This window comes from Pteropus vampyrus, unplaced genomic scaffold (assembly GCF_000151845.1).
Source record: "Pteropus vampyrus isolate Shadow unplaced genomic scaffold, Pvam_2.0 Scaffold41, whole genome shotgun sequence".
Taxonomy (NCBI): Eukaryota; Metazoa; Chordata; class Mammalia; order Chiroptera; family Pteropodidae; genus Pteropus; species Pteropus vampyrus.
This window is the reverse complement of record NW_011888822.1, coordinates 7571129-7583291: the sequence shown is the minus strand read 5'-3', so window position 1 is coordinate 7583291 and position 12163 is coordinate 7571129. Positions and strand designations below refer to the sequence as shown.

The window sequence follows — 12163 nt, the reverse complement described above, 5'->3', positions numbered from 1 at the left end:
AATTTGTTTATTCCATAAGGGTCAAATCACTTTGGGCATCTAATTTTGAATAAAAACCTGATCGAAGAAAAAAAAAGATTAAATGAGACAAAGTATGTGAAGTCTTTTGGTGGGGAGTCAGTGCTGAATATATGGGGTCTTTAAGACATATAACAACAACCCTAGTCAGTGTAGTAACAATAAGAGCAATAGCAGTAATGGTACTAAAGGACAGATAACTATGTGTCCTAACGCTGATGTACAAAACACCAGCCCGGTTCAGCGTCTAGCTTGCTTCCCAGCTCATTTTCCCCCACTGCAGTCTGCAGCAGAGCTGGAACGGTCCCAGTGTCGGTGTTGGGGGAAGGAGGAATGTGCTGGTACAAGCCTCAGCTTGCTAATAAGGCCTGAAGTTGAGCAGCTCCAGAGGGAGTCAAGCATCATGTTCTCTGCCAGGAACTGTGGTAGATGGGCCAGGGCCTTCAAACCATGCAACAACCATAGACGTGAAAAGGGAGACAGGCAAAAGGCAAGAAAACATGCAGGTTTTGGAACTAAAACTATTCAAACTTAAATAAAAACATGATATGCATTTGTGACAGGGGACTCCTATCTGGGATCCAGAAATCCCAGTTTACTTACAAAAGTGAATCTATCTGGGAGGTGGCAGGTTAGTGCTAAAGGTCTGTAGATTTGGGCTGCTCTTGAAAGCATCTGACCTTTTATAACTTGATACGAACGCATATGTTCTTATCAACCATGAGCACACTTTATTCATCATTTCTGAATGTTTGGAAAAAATACAAATATTTTATGTATTCTTAATGCTTATAAAAGTCAGTACTGGTAGATTTATTATTTATTATAAAAATTATCTTGCTCAGTGGACAGCATAGCCTTCATTATCATCACCGTCTACTATTTACTTGATACTTATGATGCAAGTTTAAATATAAGCCAGTTCAAGTTAGTATAAGCCAGGCATTGTGTTAAGTACTTTACTACTTTTTTTTTCTCATTTAATATACAGAGCGACTCTGAAAGGTAAGCACTATTCTTATCAGCTTTATTATGTAGATGAGAAAATGTAGGCTCTATTTTCCAACCAGGGGTCGCTTAGTTGACTAGTAAGGAGCAAAGCGGGCATCCTGATCCAAAGCTGTCTGACCCATGGTTCTCGGACTTACCCACTATATGCCAGTCATCTCCAATATGTTTCTTTCTTTGGGAGGGACTTAAGGAGGGTGGTAGGTTTACGTACATAGAAAAGAGATGTTTTCACAATTCTGCATGTATATCTTAGAATGTTGGAGCTGGCAGGCATCTCAAGAGGGCAGTTCCCTTAAGGAAACATAATTTGAGGTACAGTGATCTGTCCTGAGTCTCCCAGAGATGAATGATCATGCTACCCATGTGGACCAGAAGGAGGTAATTCTGGCAAGGGCAGATGTATTACTCCTAGGCCCAAGAAACACTGTGGCTGGTTTTGAACTGGAAGATCAGCTGCTGAATTGAGAAAGGCCAGTGTTTTACCCGTCCTCCATTCTGAGTCACACCTTCTATGAAGTGATGAAGTGATGATAAGCCCAATAGAACTGAATGGCAGTATTCTTTGTACATCTCAGGCACCCATAAAAATCTAATGCATTTTAAAAATAACTTAATTCCTCCTGCTATTTACTGAAGTAATACATGTTTTTATAGCAAATTTGCAATAAAAAAAAGAAAAAGTTACCCATAACCACCCCTCCAAATAATCAGAGTTAATACTTTAGTATATTTCATTCTTAATTTATCCTCAGTATATATATGATATGTTTATGTATCATATATACACACACACACACATACATATGTTTAATGGTATATATTTTGTATTACAGGAAGCTTTTTTGCCCCGCTCAGCAATAATGCTATTACTGTTCTCACCAGGTCAAATAAACATTTAATTTAAATCTTAAAATAGTTTTTCTCTGATTATAAATGACATAAACAGTCATTGTAGAAAGTACAGGTAATATCAACACTATAAAGAATAAAGTAAAAATCATTTGATTCCACAACCCCAGATGATAATCAATGTTGATATGGGCTTTGTATTATGAAAGACTTTTTTTAGGCATCTATATCTGCATTTCTAAAGTATGCAAAAGAGTGATGTACTTTAGTTTGTAATACAGATATGTTTTGGCTTTTATCTTCTAAATACTTTCTAGTGGTTTTCTTTCAAAACCTGGCAAGCTTATCGAAAGTATGGAGTCCCACAATGTTAAGCTTCAGGCAAGTGATAGTGACATTGCCAACATAGAAAAACTTTGGGTTAAAGATCATCATTTTCATCACTCCATCACTTAAGCATCAGACTAAGGCTCCAAGGACGTTGCAAGTATCCCCAGGAGAATTAACTTACCTGTTCAACATGGAATAGTCACCCCAAAATACCAGGATAGATGTGGTGCAAGGAAACACCTTTGATGCAGCTATAGTTTCCCCTCAAGGTAAAAAAAAGAAAAAAGAAAAAAAAAGAAAAAAGAGAAAAAGAAAATCCCTTTTGAAATCTGTTCTTTGGATATCACTGACTCTGACTTAGGAATGTTTCAAGCAAGATTCTCATTTAGGGGTAGTGGTGGAGAGCTGATTCCTTTTTCACATACCATTATGTAGTTGGAGATCTGCTGGATGCCAGTACAGGCCAGGCATTAGGCATCGATCTTTGTTCTGAGGTGTACAAATTTAATATTTTGTTATGTTTAGTTTCAGTGAAAATTCAGTAATAGACTATAGATCCGTATTGGCAATGCCGTTCTATTTATTTTGTACTCAAGACACTATTATAATATGTTCTCAGAAACAATAATGTGTTTCTCGATTGGGATTTGAGTCCTACAGATATATGCATTTATCAAAATCTATTGAACAGTAGTCTTCAGAGTTGGGCAATCACTGTATGTAAATTTTATTTCTCTCCCCAAAAGAACTGTAAACAAATATGGAACTTTAGTTACTGATGTGTGTGCTGAAGATTTAAGGGTAATAGTACTGCTGTCTGAAACTTTGAAATGCACGAAAAAATAAGATGGGCTGTGATGGATGGAGAGATATGCGACAAAGCAAAAATAGTGAAATGTTAGCAGTTGTAGAATCGGGTGGTGAGTATGTGGATGTTTGCTTGTTGTTCAGCTTTTCTATGTGATTGGAAATTTTCATAATAAAATATTGGGGGAAACCCCAATAATGAGGCTATATGTGAAGGGGTTAAAGCATAGTCTCTAGAATATTTTTCTAGCTTAAAATTTCTGACTCTACTTCTTGTTAGCTGTGTAACCCGATAACTCAACCCCAGTTGGGTTGTTTGTTAAATGTGGATATGGAATACATATAGCACAAATCTTATTCGATAGTAAGATCCTAACAAACACTGATTATGATTTCACAGTGCAAAGGAAATGGTATTTATAAATGAATGACCATATGCTGACAGCCCACTATGTGCCTGGCACTTGGTCACTTTCAGGAGAAGGAGTTGATCTCAGTCTGCATCATGCTGTGTGTGCCCTTCAGTAGAAACTTTTACACTAGAGAAGGTGTGAAGGGCATGATTAGCAAAGCTGAGAGTTGCTTCATTAAGTTTGACAGAACCCTTCCCTTGCTGTGTGTATCTCCCTGGGCCTGGCGTCTCCTTTGAACTAGAAGGGCCTTCAGAGGAGGGGTGACATCTGCTTTGTTAGAGATTGTAGCATTCCAGAGTCCATGTTAATTTAGTTGATTATAAAAATTGCTCCCTTTGTGTAAGGCTAGGCTATCTCCTATTTTGGGGTGATCCTGTTTTTAGCTATATGGACAAGTGTCCTGGGAAATTCTAGGGCATAAAATCTCCTTCCCTCCCTCAGTCTAATCATATGTATCATTAAGACAGCCTGTTTCAACCGCAGTGCTAGAAAGCAAAGAGAAAGGGTCAGGAAGCTGGGAAAGGCTACAGCTGAATTTAAGGACACCAGCCCCGGGGGATGAAAGATAATTCTGTAGAGGTACTATTTTCTTATGGATATCTGATATCATGTTTCTGGAAACTAAGGTATAAAATGGAGTAAAAAACTATGGAATTGAAGGAGAGAGTGGGAAATAGAACAAATATTAGCCACATTTTGAAAGGAAGGTTAGCCGTTAGTGGGTCAGAATAGATGTATATGCCAGCTTCCCAGCCATGATAATGAAATACGTATCTTGACAGTCGATGTCTTGGGATGATTGGGATTTCCAAGAGTGCACTCATATGGGTCTGCTCTATTGGTCAAGTGTGGAACAGGACTTGATTTCTCTGCCACCATAATACCACTGGAGAGCTTTTTAAAAGCTACCAGAATTTTCTTTTAGTTTTACCAGATATAGATGGCAGCTAGCTCTTGGGTATTTTTCTATATTGTCTTGGGTGTTACAATTCCAAAGTCAACTCAACAATTTTTTTATTATTATTGTCCCCAAGAAGTAAAATGCACACCAGCTTGTTAGTTCCTTAATTTCCTTTTCTTAATACTTGGCATAGCTCCCTTTGGTATGAATTCTTGCTCAAACCAGGCATTTTAAAAAAGGTGCGTAAATTCCCAGAAGAGACCATCTGAGCCTGAATGCTTCAAAGATAATCAGAAAAGTTGTTCTGAAGAGAAGCCAAGAAAGCAGGTCCAGGTTTTGTGGCTTCCCAGGTCAGGTATAGAGCAGGTTGATAATGAGTGTTCCATATCACAGGGATTTAAGTGTATAAGTCCTTATTTGGAAGTGGTTCTGAAGCTGGTGTGATGGGAGGTGGGATTTGAATTCAGTGCTGATCTTCTGGCTGTCAAAACTGAAGTTAGTTATCTCAGATATAGTTGAAGATGCCCTTAAGCAACTTGGAAGCATTATAAGGGAGGGAGAAAGGGAGCAAGGGAGGACAGAAAGAAAGAAGGAGGGGAGGAGGAAGAAAGGAAAGAAACCAAAGAAAGCTGGTATAGAGAGAAAAGGACAAAATATTTCTCAGGCCTTCACAGCCCTTGAAATTCAGCTAAATATAACTCTTCCCTGTTCACTGAAATTGCAGTTTCATCCTCCAGGATGCAATCTAAAGTCCTCTCTGTGTTTAACATTTAAGCAATAGATTCAGATTTCAGACACAATGAATGGATCAGGCCAGGCAGTAAAAAAGCTAGACACTGCAATTTAAAACGCAGTGCAGTTTAAAAGCTATATAACAATTTATGCTGGACCTCAGTAGATGTGTATACCGTAGGCAAGTGGTTCTGAGATCCTTCATCTCTCTTGGGGTAGGTCATTTCTGGCTTCTACTTAACCCCGTTATGTCATCAAGCACTTTACTACTTCAAATTGGAAAATAAAAACTTCCTGGGTTCTGTTCTACGGCAGTATCTCCAAGCCCTTGTTTGGAGTTCTATATCTCTTTCATTTAGAATTGTAGCAGATTCTAAGTCTGTTATATCTGTTTATTTGCAGGTTGGATGGGGCTGAGCATATACTTTATGAATACTGCTGTTAAACAACTGGTTAGTTTGCATCTCACTGACTCCTTGGGGTGCTTTCATAGGAGCCCTGAGAGTTAGCTTACTAGTTTGGGGACTTTTTAAAGACTGCCATGATAAAAATGTTTCCAGAGAGTAGGATTCCCTTCTCGACACGTTGTCCAGCCTCAAACAAAGAATTGAGCAAGACCCTGAAATACAATAGCAAAAGAAGAGCTTTATTGGAAGGGAAAGCGAGGCAACAAACAGTATACTTACAGACATGGAAGCGGGCCTGAGCGAGAGAAGGGTGGTTCAAAGGCCCAGTAACAAAGCCTTTGGGGTTTTTATCCCTATCTACTGTATGTGGTAGAAGAATGAGCTTTCCTGATGGACGACTAAGATGGACAGGACTCAGTGACTCATCGTCGGCTTTCTGCGCATATTCATTTCCAGAATTCAGTCTTTTCTAATAATATTAATGAACTAATGGGCATAAGTATTATATTACAATGATGGTATAATAAGGCTCAGGTGAATTTAAGGTCATTATGGTCTTCATTGTACAGGTGCGAGTGGCTGGCTTAAACTAGTACCTAATTTTTTGCCTACCTGTTTCCTTGTAGGAGTTATATTTTAGCCTAAAAATGCCTTTTGGCTTACTTAATTGTGGACAGATTAGGGCAGGTCTTTTCTAGAACGGGAATACCTCAGAGTTTTGCAGGCAGACCCAAAACCACCTATCTCTACTGCCTAACCTTTTTTCTAAGAGCTATGAACCCCTTCTTATTAGTATGGATGTTGAGGGATAGGAGGTCTCTTCTGTGTCTGCTTTCTGCTGAGGGTTGTAGTCCCTGCCTGGCGCTCTTTCCCTCTCTGTCTCAGTCAGAACAGGTTCTTGTGTTATCTTCCCAGAGGATATATCCCACCGAAATGCCGCTTCTGTCCCTAGACAAGGAAAAAGGAAGATACAAACTTGTTATTTAAGTCATATCTTATTATTGATTTTCTTACTAAGTGAGTAAAGGAAAACAGACTTGGTTAATGTATTACTTAAAGAAAGCCCTGGGTTAAGAGTCCCCTCCTTCCCATTACTATAAGTTACTACAGTGGCTTGCCTGGCCTAAAGCAGTTTCTGCTTACAGTGGAGGGAACACTAAGCTTCAGTGATCCTTATCAACAACCAGAGGACTTGAGTCAGAAGTTTCGAGGCAATTATCTGAATTATGAGGAGAGGGGCTCTTTGCCAGAGAAAGAAAAACAAACAAACAAACAAACAAACTCAGCAAAACTTAGTAGTGTAAAAAATATACTTTGAAAAGAGCGATTAAAAATTCTATGAGTATATTTTGTAAATGATGGCCCATATCAAAAGTATTAGAGATCTTAAAAGCACTTAGGGTAAAATAACTAAATTTGACAAAGACCATAAATGTGTTTTTCTATTTACGTGCTGTTCTTGAATATAGGGTGAAGGGAACCAAAATTTGCTACCTTAAAGCTGCCTTTTTGGGATATTGATTTTAAGCTGTTTATTAAGAAACAAGATTCAGAAAAGACCTTTGAGCCCCTCCCCTCCCCCACACCCCTGTTTTCTTGCTCAAGAGATACAGACAGAAAAACCTGCTGTAGGAAGGGAGCCTGGGCTTAATCACCTTAAGGATTTTCACCCTAGCGTTAGTCTGGACCTTAGTCTGGATGACTCCAAGCCTGTTAACTAGATGCCCCTGTGTCCCATTGTTTCTATGTTGCCAAGCAAAAATTTCCCTGCTGTGTATGTTCTGGTCTTCCTCAACTACCTGTAAATCTCCCATCCTCATTTCTGAAATCTACTCCGTCTCCCCACCTCCTTTTTTCCTTTGTCCCAAAATGTCTTATATGCTCATTTTTGCCTTACTGTCTTTGTGGAATTTTCATGCTTATATGAATTCCCCATGTGCATGTATTAGACCTTTGATTTTCTCCTGTTAATCCATCTGTTAATTTGATTATTAGCCCAGCTAGAAGAACTTAGAAGGTGGGAAGAAAAGTAATTTTTTTAGCCCCCACAGAAGAAATAAGCTTTAATATGTAGAAGTTTTCTAAAGATCTGAAATAAATTTGAGTGATTTGCAGTGTTGAAACCTCACATAATTTACTCCTTTATTTGAAGTGGTGCTATAGTGATTTCTAACTTAAGTAGATAACTAAGAAAGCCAAACAAGAATAGATAGAAAAGTAGTCTTTCTTTATCCCTTCATGTCTTTGTTCCCCAGCCCTGTTACCTGGAAAACTCGCAGGTCTTCTTTGAGACACTGATCAAATACTTTTCTCTATGGCTCCTCTGTCCTTTTTGCTGCTCAGCTTGACTTGACACCACTTTCCCTTCTCACTGTACTTTGTTCTAAATATTTTTGTAGCATTCACATTTGTCAGTAATTATGTTTGTATTTCTTTCCTCCATTAGATTTTGTTTCTGAAAGGTTGTGACCATGACTTTTTTTTTAATCTTTGAATTCTCACACCGTAGGTACTCAGTAGATGTTTTTAAAAGGCAAAACATTTTTCTGCTATGCTCAACTTTCTTGCATGACACTTTTAGGAGGTCATGTTGTAAGATACTGAGCTGTGTTTCCTGACGATGTCTTCTGGAGGCCTCCTCAGATGTCACCATCCCTGACCCAACATAGTAAAATTACAAAGGCCGACATAGAATGGAATATTTCAATATTTAAGATAAACTACTGTGGATAACTGCCTACATTTATCTAATTTCAAAACATTATTTATTTATTTATTTATTTATTTTTCTGACAACCCATGATAATGGCAAAAAACATCTAAATCATTACGGAAAAGATATAATGCTCCACCCATAATAACACTCCCTAGCACCTTAAGTTAACCTCAGTTAATAGTTTTATTATTATCCATTTAGATTTCATTATGACTCTATTAACAGTTGTATTTATTTTTTTAAAAATATTAATCATTAAGGTAAAGCTTATAGTGTGTGGGCATTTCTCCAAGTTCATACATAAAGATATACTTAATCATGGTTAATGGTTATTTAGTATTATATTATTTCATTATGTGGGTATATAAATTTTATTTTCAAATCCTGAATGTCCAAATGCTGATGAACATTTTGGTTGTTTTCAGTGTTTCACTATTATAATTACATAGCAGTGAAAACCTTTATTTCTGTAGTTGATTTTCATCGAAGTGGGATTGTTCTACCTAAGGATTTTCTGTGAGCTTTGGGTAGATGCACCTTCTAATTCCCTTAGGTCACACATTCCAGGTGCTTCTTAATCATCATGAATTTTTCAAGAGCATGGAACTGTGCTCATCCTAATCAGACATATAAATAAATGGTCCTGAGAACAGGTCTCTCTAAAAAAAGGTAAGAGCTCCCGCAAGGTGATATCTGTGAGTGAGGAAAGGAGATGACTGGGCAGTAAGGGCTGCAGCTCTGAGGGCACAGGCGTCTCAGGTTTAGGGGGAAGTTGTGTGTGACTGAGCCATTGTCTCCCCTGGAGAGTATATGTCCTCTGAAATAGAGACGCTGCTGCAAAGGAAAAAGCTGTGTCACTAGGGGCTGGGCCATTCTGCTTGAGGAGCTCCTCTGAGAGGACCCGCTCATGAGAAGCGGAAGGATCTTCCTTGATGGCCGGGAGGGAGGTACCTGGCTATGTTGCGGTCAATAGACCATAGGTGGCAGAGAGATGACAGTCACCAGACGGCAGAGCAGACAGCACGTGGGAACATCTCTCACTAAATGGAGGGCCAGATAGAGGAATTGACTTAAATAAAAGAAAATAGAGAAAAGACAAGATTTCTGATCAAGAAGGAGGGAGGTCTCAGAATACTAGTAATATGGCTTTGAAAGTGAAAGAAACAACTTTAAATGTGGGTGCAGTCAGTCCACATTTATATTACATACATTTTAAGTTTCAGAGTTATTCCTGTTGACTCGGAAAATAAAAGCTTTGTGAGTATATCGCCTCATATCAGTTCTGGGCATTGTCACATTTTATTCTCCTCTTGTTCATCACTGCTTAAGACCAACGTTTTATGACTCTCTTATCAGTTAGCTACCAACTGCTGCAGAAGGAGGGATTTGCCCAGGGTATGTTCTCAGCATCTCTCACAATCTGTATGTTTTAATTCCTAAAGTAAATCCCTTATCCATAACTCAGAGTGGTTCTGCTTCCCTAAACTGAACCTTGACTGAGAAAAAAAATTTTTTTTAAAGCTGGTTTTCCTTTATTCTTTCCCTTCAAGTATAGCACAAAATACAGTAAAAATGCTCTTGGTATTCATAAATGCTTTTCATTTTCCTCAACTGTTTCTAAGATCTGTAGAAGTTAGAAATGTTACACAGATATTTTTATTAATTTATATCATTAATCTGTCCTGTAAATCTGTATAAAACACAGTAGAGATTTCTTCTGTAGGCACTTATTTTTTTTTCTGAAAAATCATCATTTCTCAAGTGACTTCATTTCCAAAAGATTTGTTTAATGTCTTGTGGTTGTAACCTTATAGTATAGGCACTTGAATAAAATTACAAGGGTATTTTTGCCATCAATGTTAGGTTGTTCTATCCTTAATTTTTCTTACAGAAATATATATTTTAATCTAATAGGCAAAATGTAGAATTGGTTTATTAGTACTAAACTACAGAAAGTGTAAGGTATTACAAATGAATTGAGCCCTTTCAGAGGTAGTTTTTATCTAGCTTTAAACATTTTATTACCAACAAAATGTGTATTAATGATTATGAATGTAATTAATAACATCAGAATCAGAAGAGTAGGCTAATTTATCATTATAGATTTTAATGAGGCCTATAATGTAGTAATAAATATATAATGTTTTCATATGGCAATATGAAAAAACAGTAATTTATCACATTTTAATTTAGGAATTTTTATAGCAACTAAAAAACTAAAAATTTTCCCTTGAAAACAAAAGTTTTATGTTAAGGTAATATTATTCTTTATAATTAATGAACCTTTCACAGTGGCATTTTTTTATACCTACAGTATTCAAATAAAGGAATTACTTGAGAATATGTGGAAATACTTGGCTAACATATTTAATAGGAAATTTATGATTTAAAACTCACATAAAAACTCTGTTAGTAAAGGATTTCTTAATGTGAAATAGTGTCTCCCTGGACAACTTCCTATTTGTATAATAAAATCCCTGTCCTGTCTACGGCCATGCCACCTTGAACAAGCCCGATCCCATCTCATCTCGGAAGCCAACCAGAGTCGGGCCTGGTTAGTGCTTGGATGGGAGACCACGTAGGAAGACCAGGTGCTGTAGGCATAAAAAATAAAAAAATAAGAGATTGTAAACTGACAAGGTCCTTGCAATTTGTGAAGTCAACCAAGAGTTGCGTCACACACACACACACACACACACACACACACACACACACACACAATCCCTGTCCTAGAGATGACCCTAATTTAATCTTTTACGTATATTTGACAGTCACGGGTAGGTATGAGCAGTTTAAATCTTTGGTGGGTGGAATTCTGATGGGAAGCCAAGTATCTCTAATCTGAATTCAGTCAAGGTATGTGACCATTGGTGGAATGATTTATTTTAATATTTTGCATGTATGACATTCTTTGTCCCAGCATTGGTGAGCCCATGTTGAAAGTTGAAATGATTGTTTTAGTCTCAGAGAGGTCACTGGGCATATAGAAAGAGTCACTGCAATATTGTCTTATTCCTAGTGACCCAGGTACAACTTGAGGAAATAGGAATCAGTCTGAGAAGGCATAACAGTAATGACTGAAGATGATAATTCCCCAATTTTAAGTTTGGCTTCTGGGGTCATAATGAAAACACCCAAGTTAGCTCATTTTCCTTGGGAAATTGGCACTTAGGCCTTTAACTTATCACCCCATAATTGTATGTTCTTTATAAAGTTTCCTCTTTCTGTAATATCTTTCGGCTCTCCTCCTGCCTCACCCTCCCTTTCTCCTTGCTTTACAGTAATAAGTAAATCTGAAATACATTTTAACTTTCTCAATTAAGAATTCTATCAAACCTCATGAAAGGTAATCGCCATGCTAGAAATTATACCATGCAATTGTACTGAAAACTGGATATACCAATTTTGCTGCAGCCGGTAAAGCAGAGAAATCATAGTTTTCACTAAAATTCCAATATTATTGACTCAAAATAGATGATCATCATCATAGTAGTCATCTCACTGCAATATCATTGTAAATGGTGCTGCATTTTGCATTTAGGAAAGTGTTATATTTTTGAAGAGAGTGATGCTGAATAAAAACTAGTTCAATAACACATATTTGATTCATAATTAAACCGTTTAAAAAAGATAGTTGAAAATAACTTACTTTCTTCAAAGTTATTGATAAACATTTTCAGACATTTACCATGGTCCTTTTGCTTATGGTTCCGAACTATGTCTTATGAACAATCTTTTGCATCAATATGGTGTCAGAACACCATCTCTAAAAAAACAAAGCTTTACAAAGTTTGCCGGATTAAAAACATTTCATTTTTATTCTATTTAGGTTATGTTTTCCTTAATGAATTTTTTTCTTTTAGGTTTAATAATGCTTCCAAGAATGTTTATTATCCAGCATGGAACTATTACCAGACTGTAAAGTTGTTATAAAACTATTATTATAATTAGAATAACACTTGTGGTTAAAAAAAAAAAA

The 12163-nt window shown here is 37.1% G+C and overlaps 1 protein-coding gene and 1 pseudogene across 1 annotated transcript in view; both read left to right on the top strand.

Annotated features, from left to right (window-relative positions):
* Nucleotides 1–12163, top strand: part of SUCLG2 (succinate-CoA ligase GDP-forming beta subunit) — a 267458-nt gene that overhangs the window by 106205 nt on the left and 149090 nt on the right. The gene's annotated exons all lie outside the window — the stretch shown is intronic.
* Nucleotides 10669–10787, top strand: LOC111738660 (annotated as a pseudogene).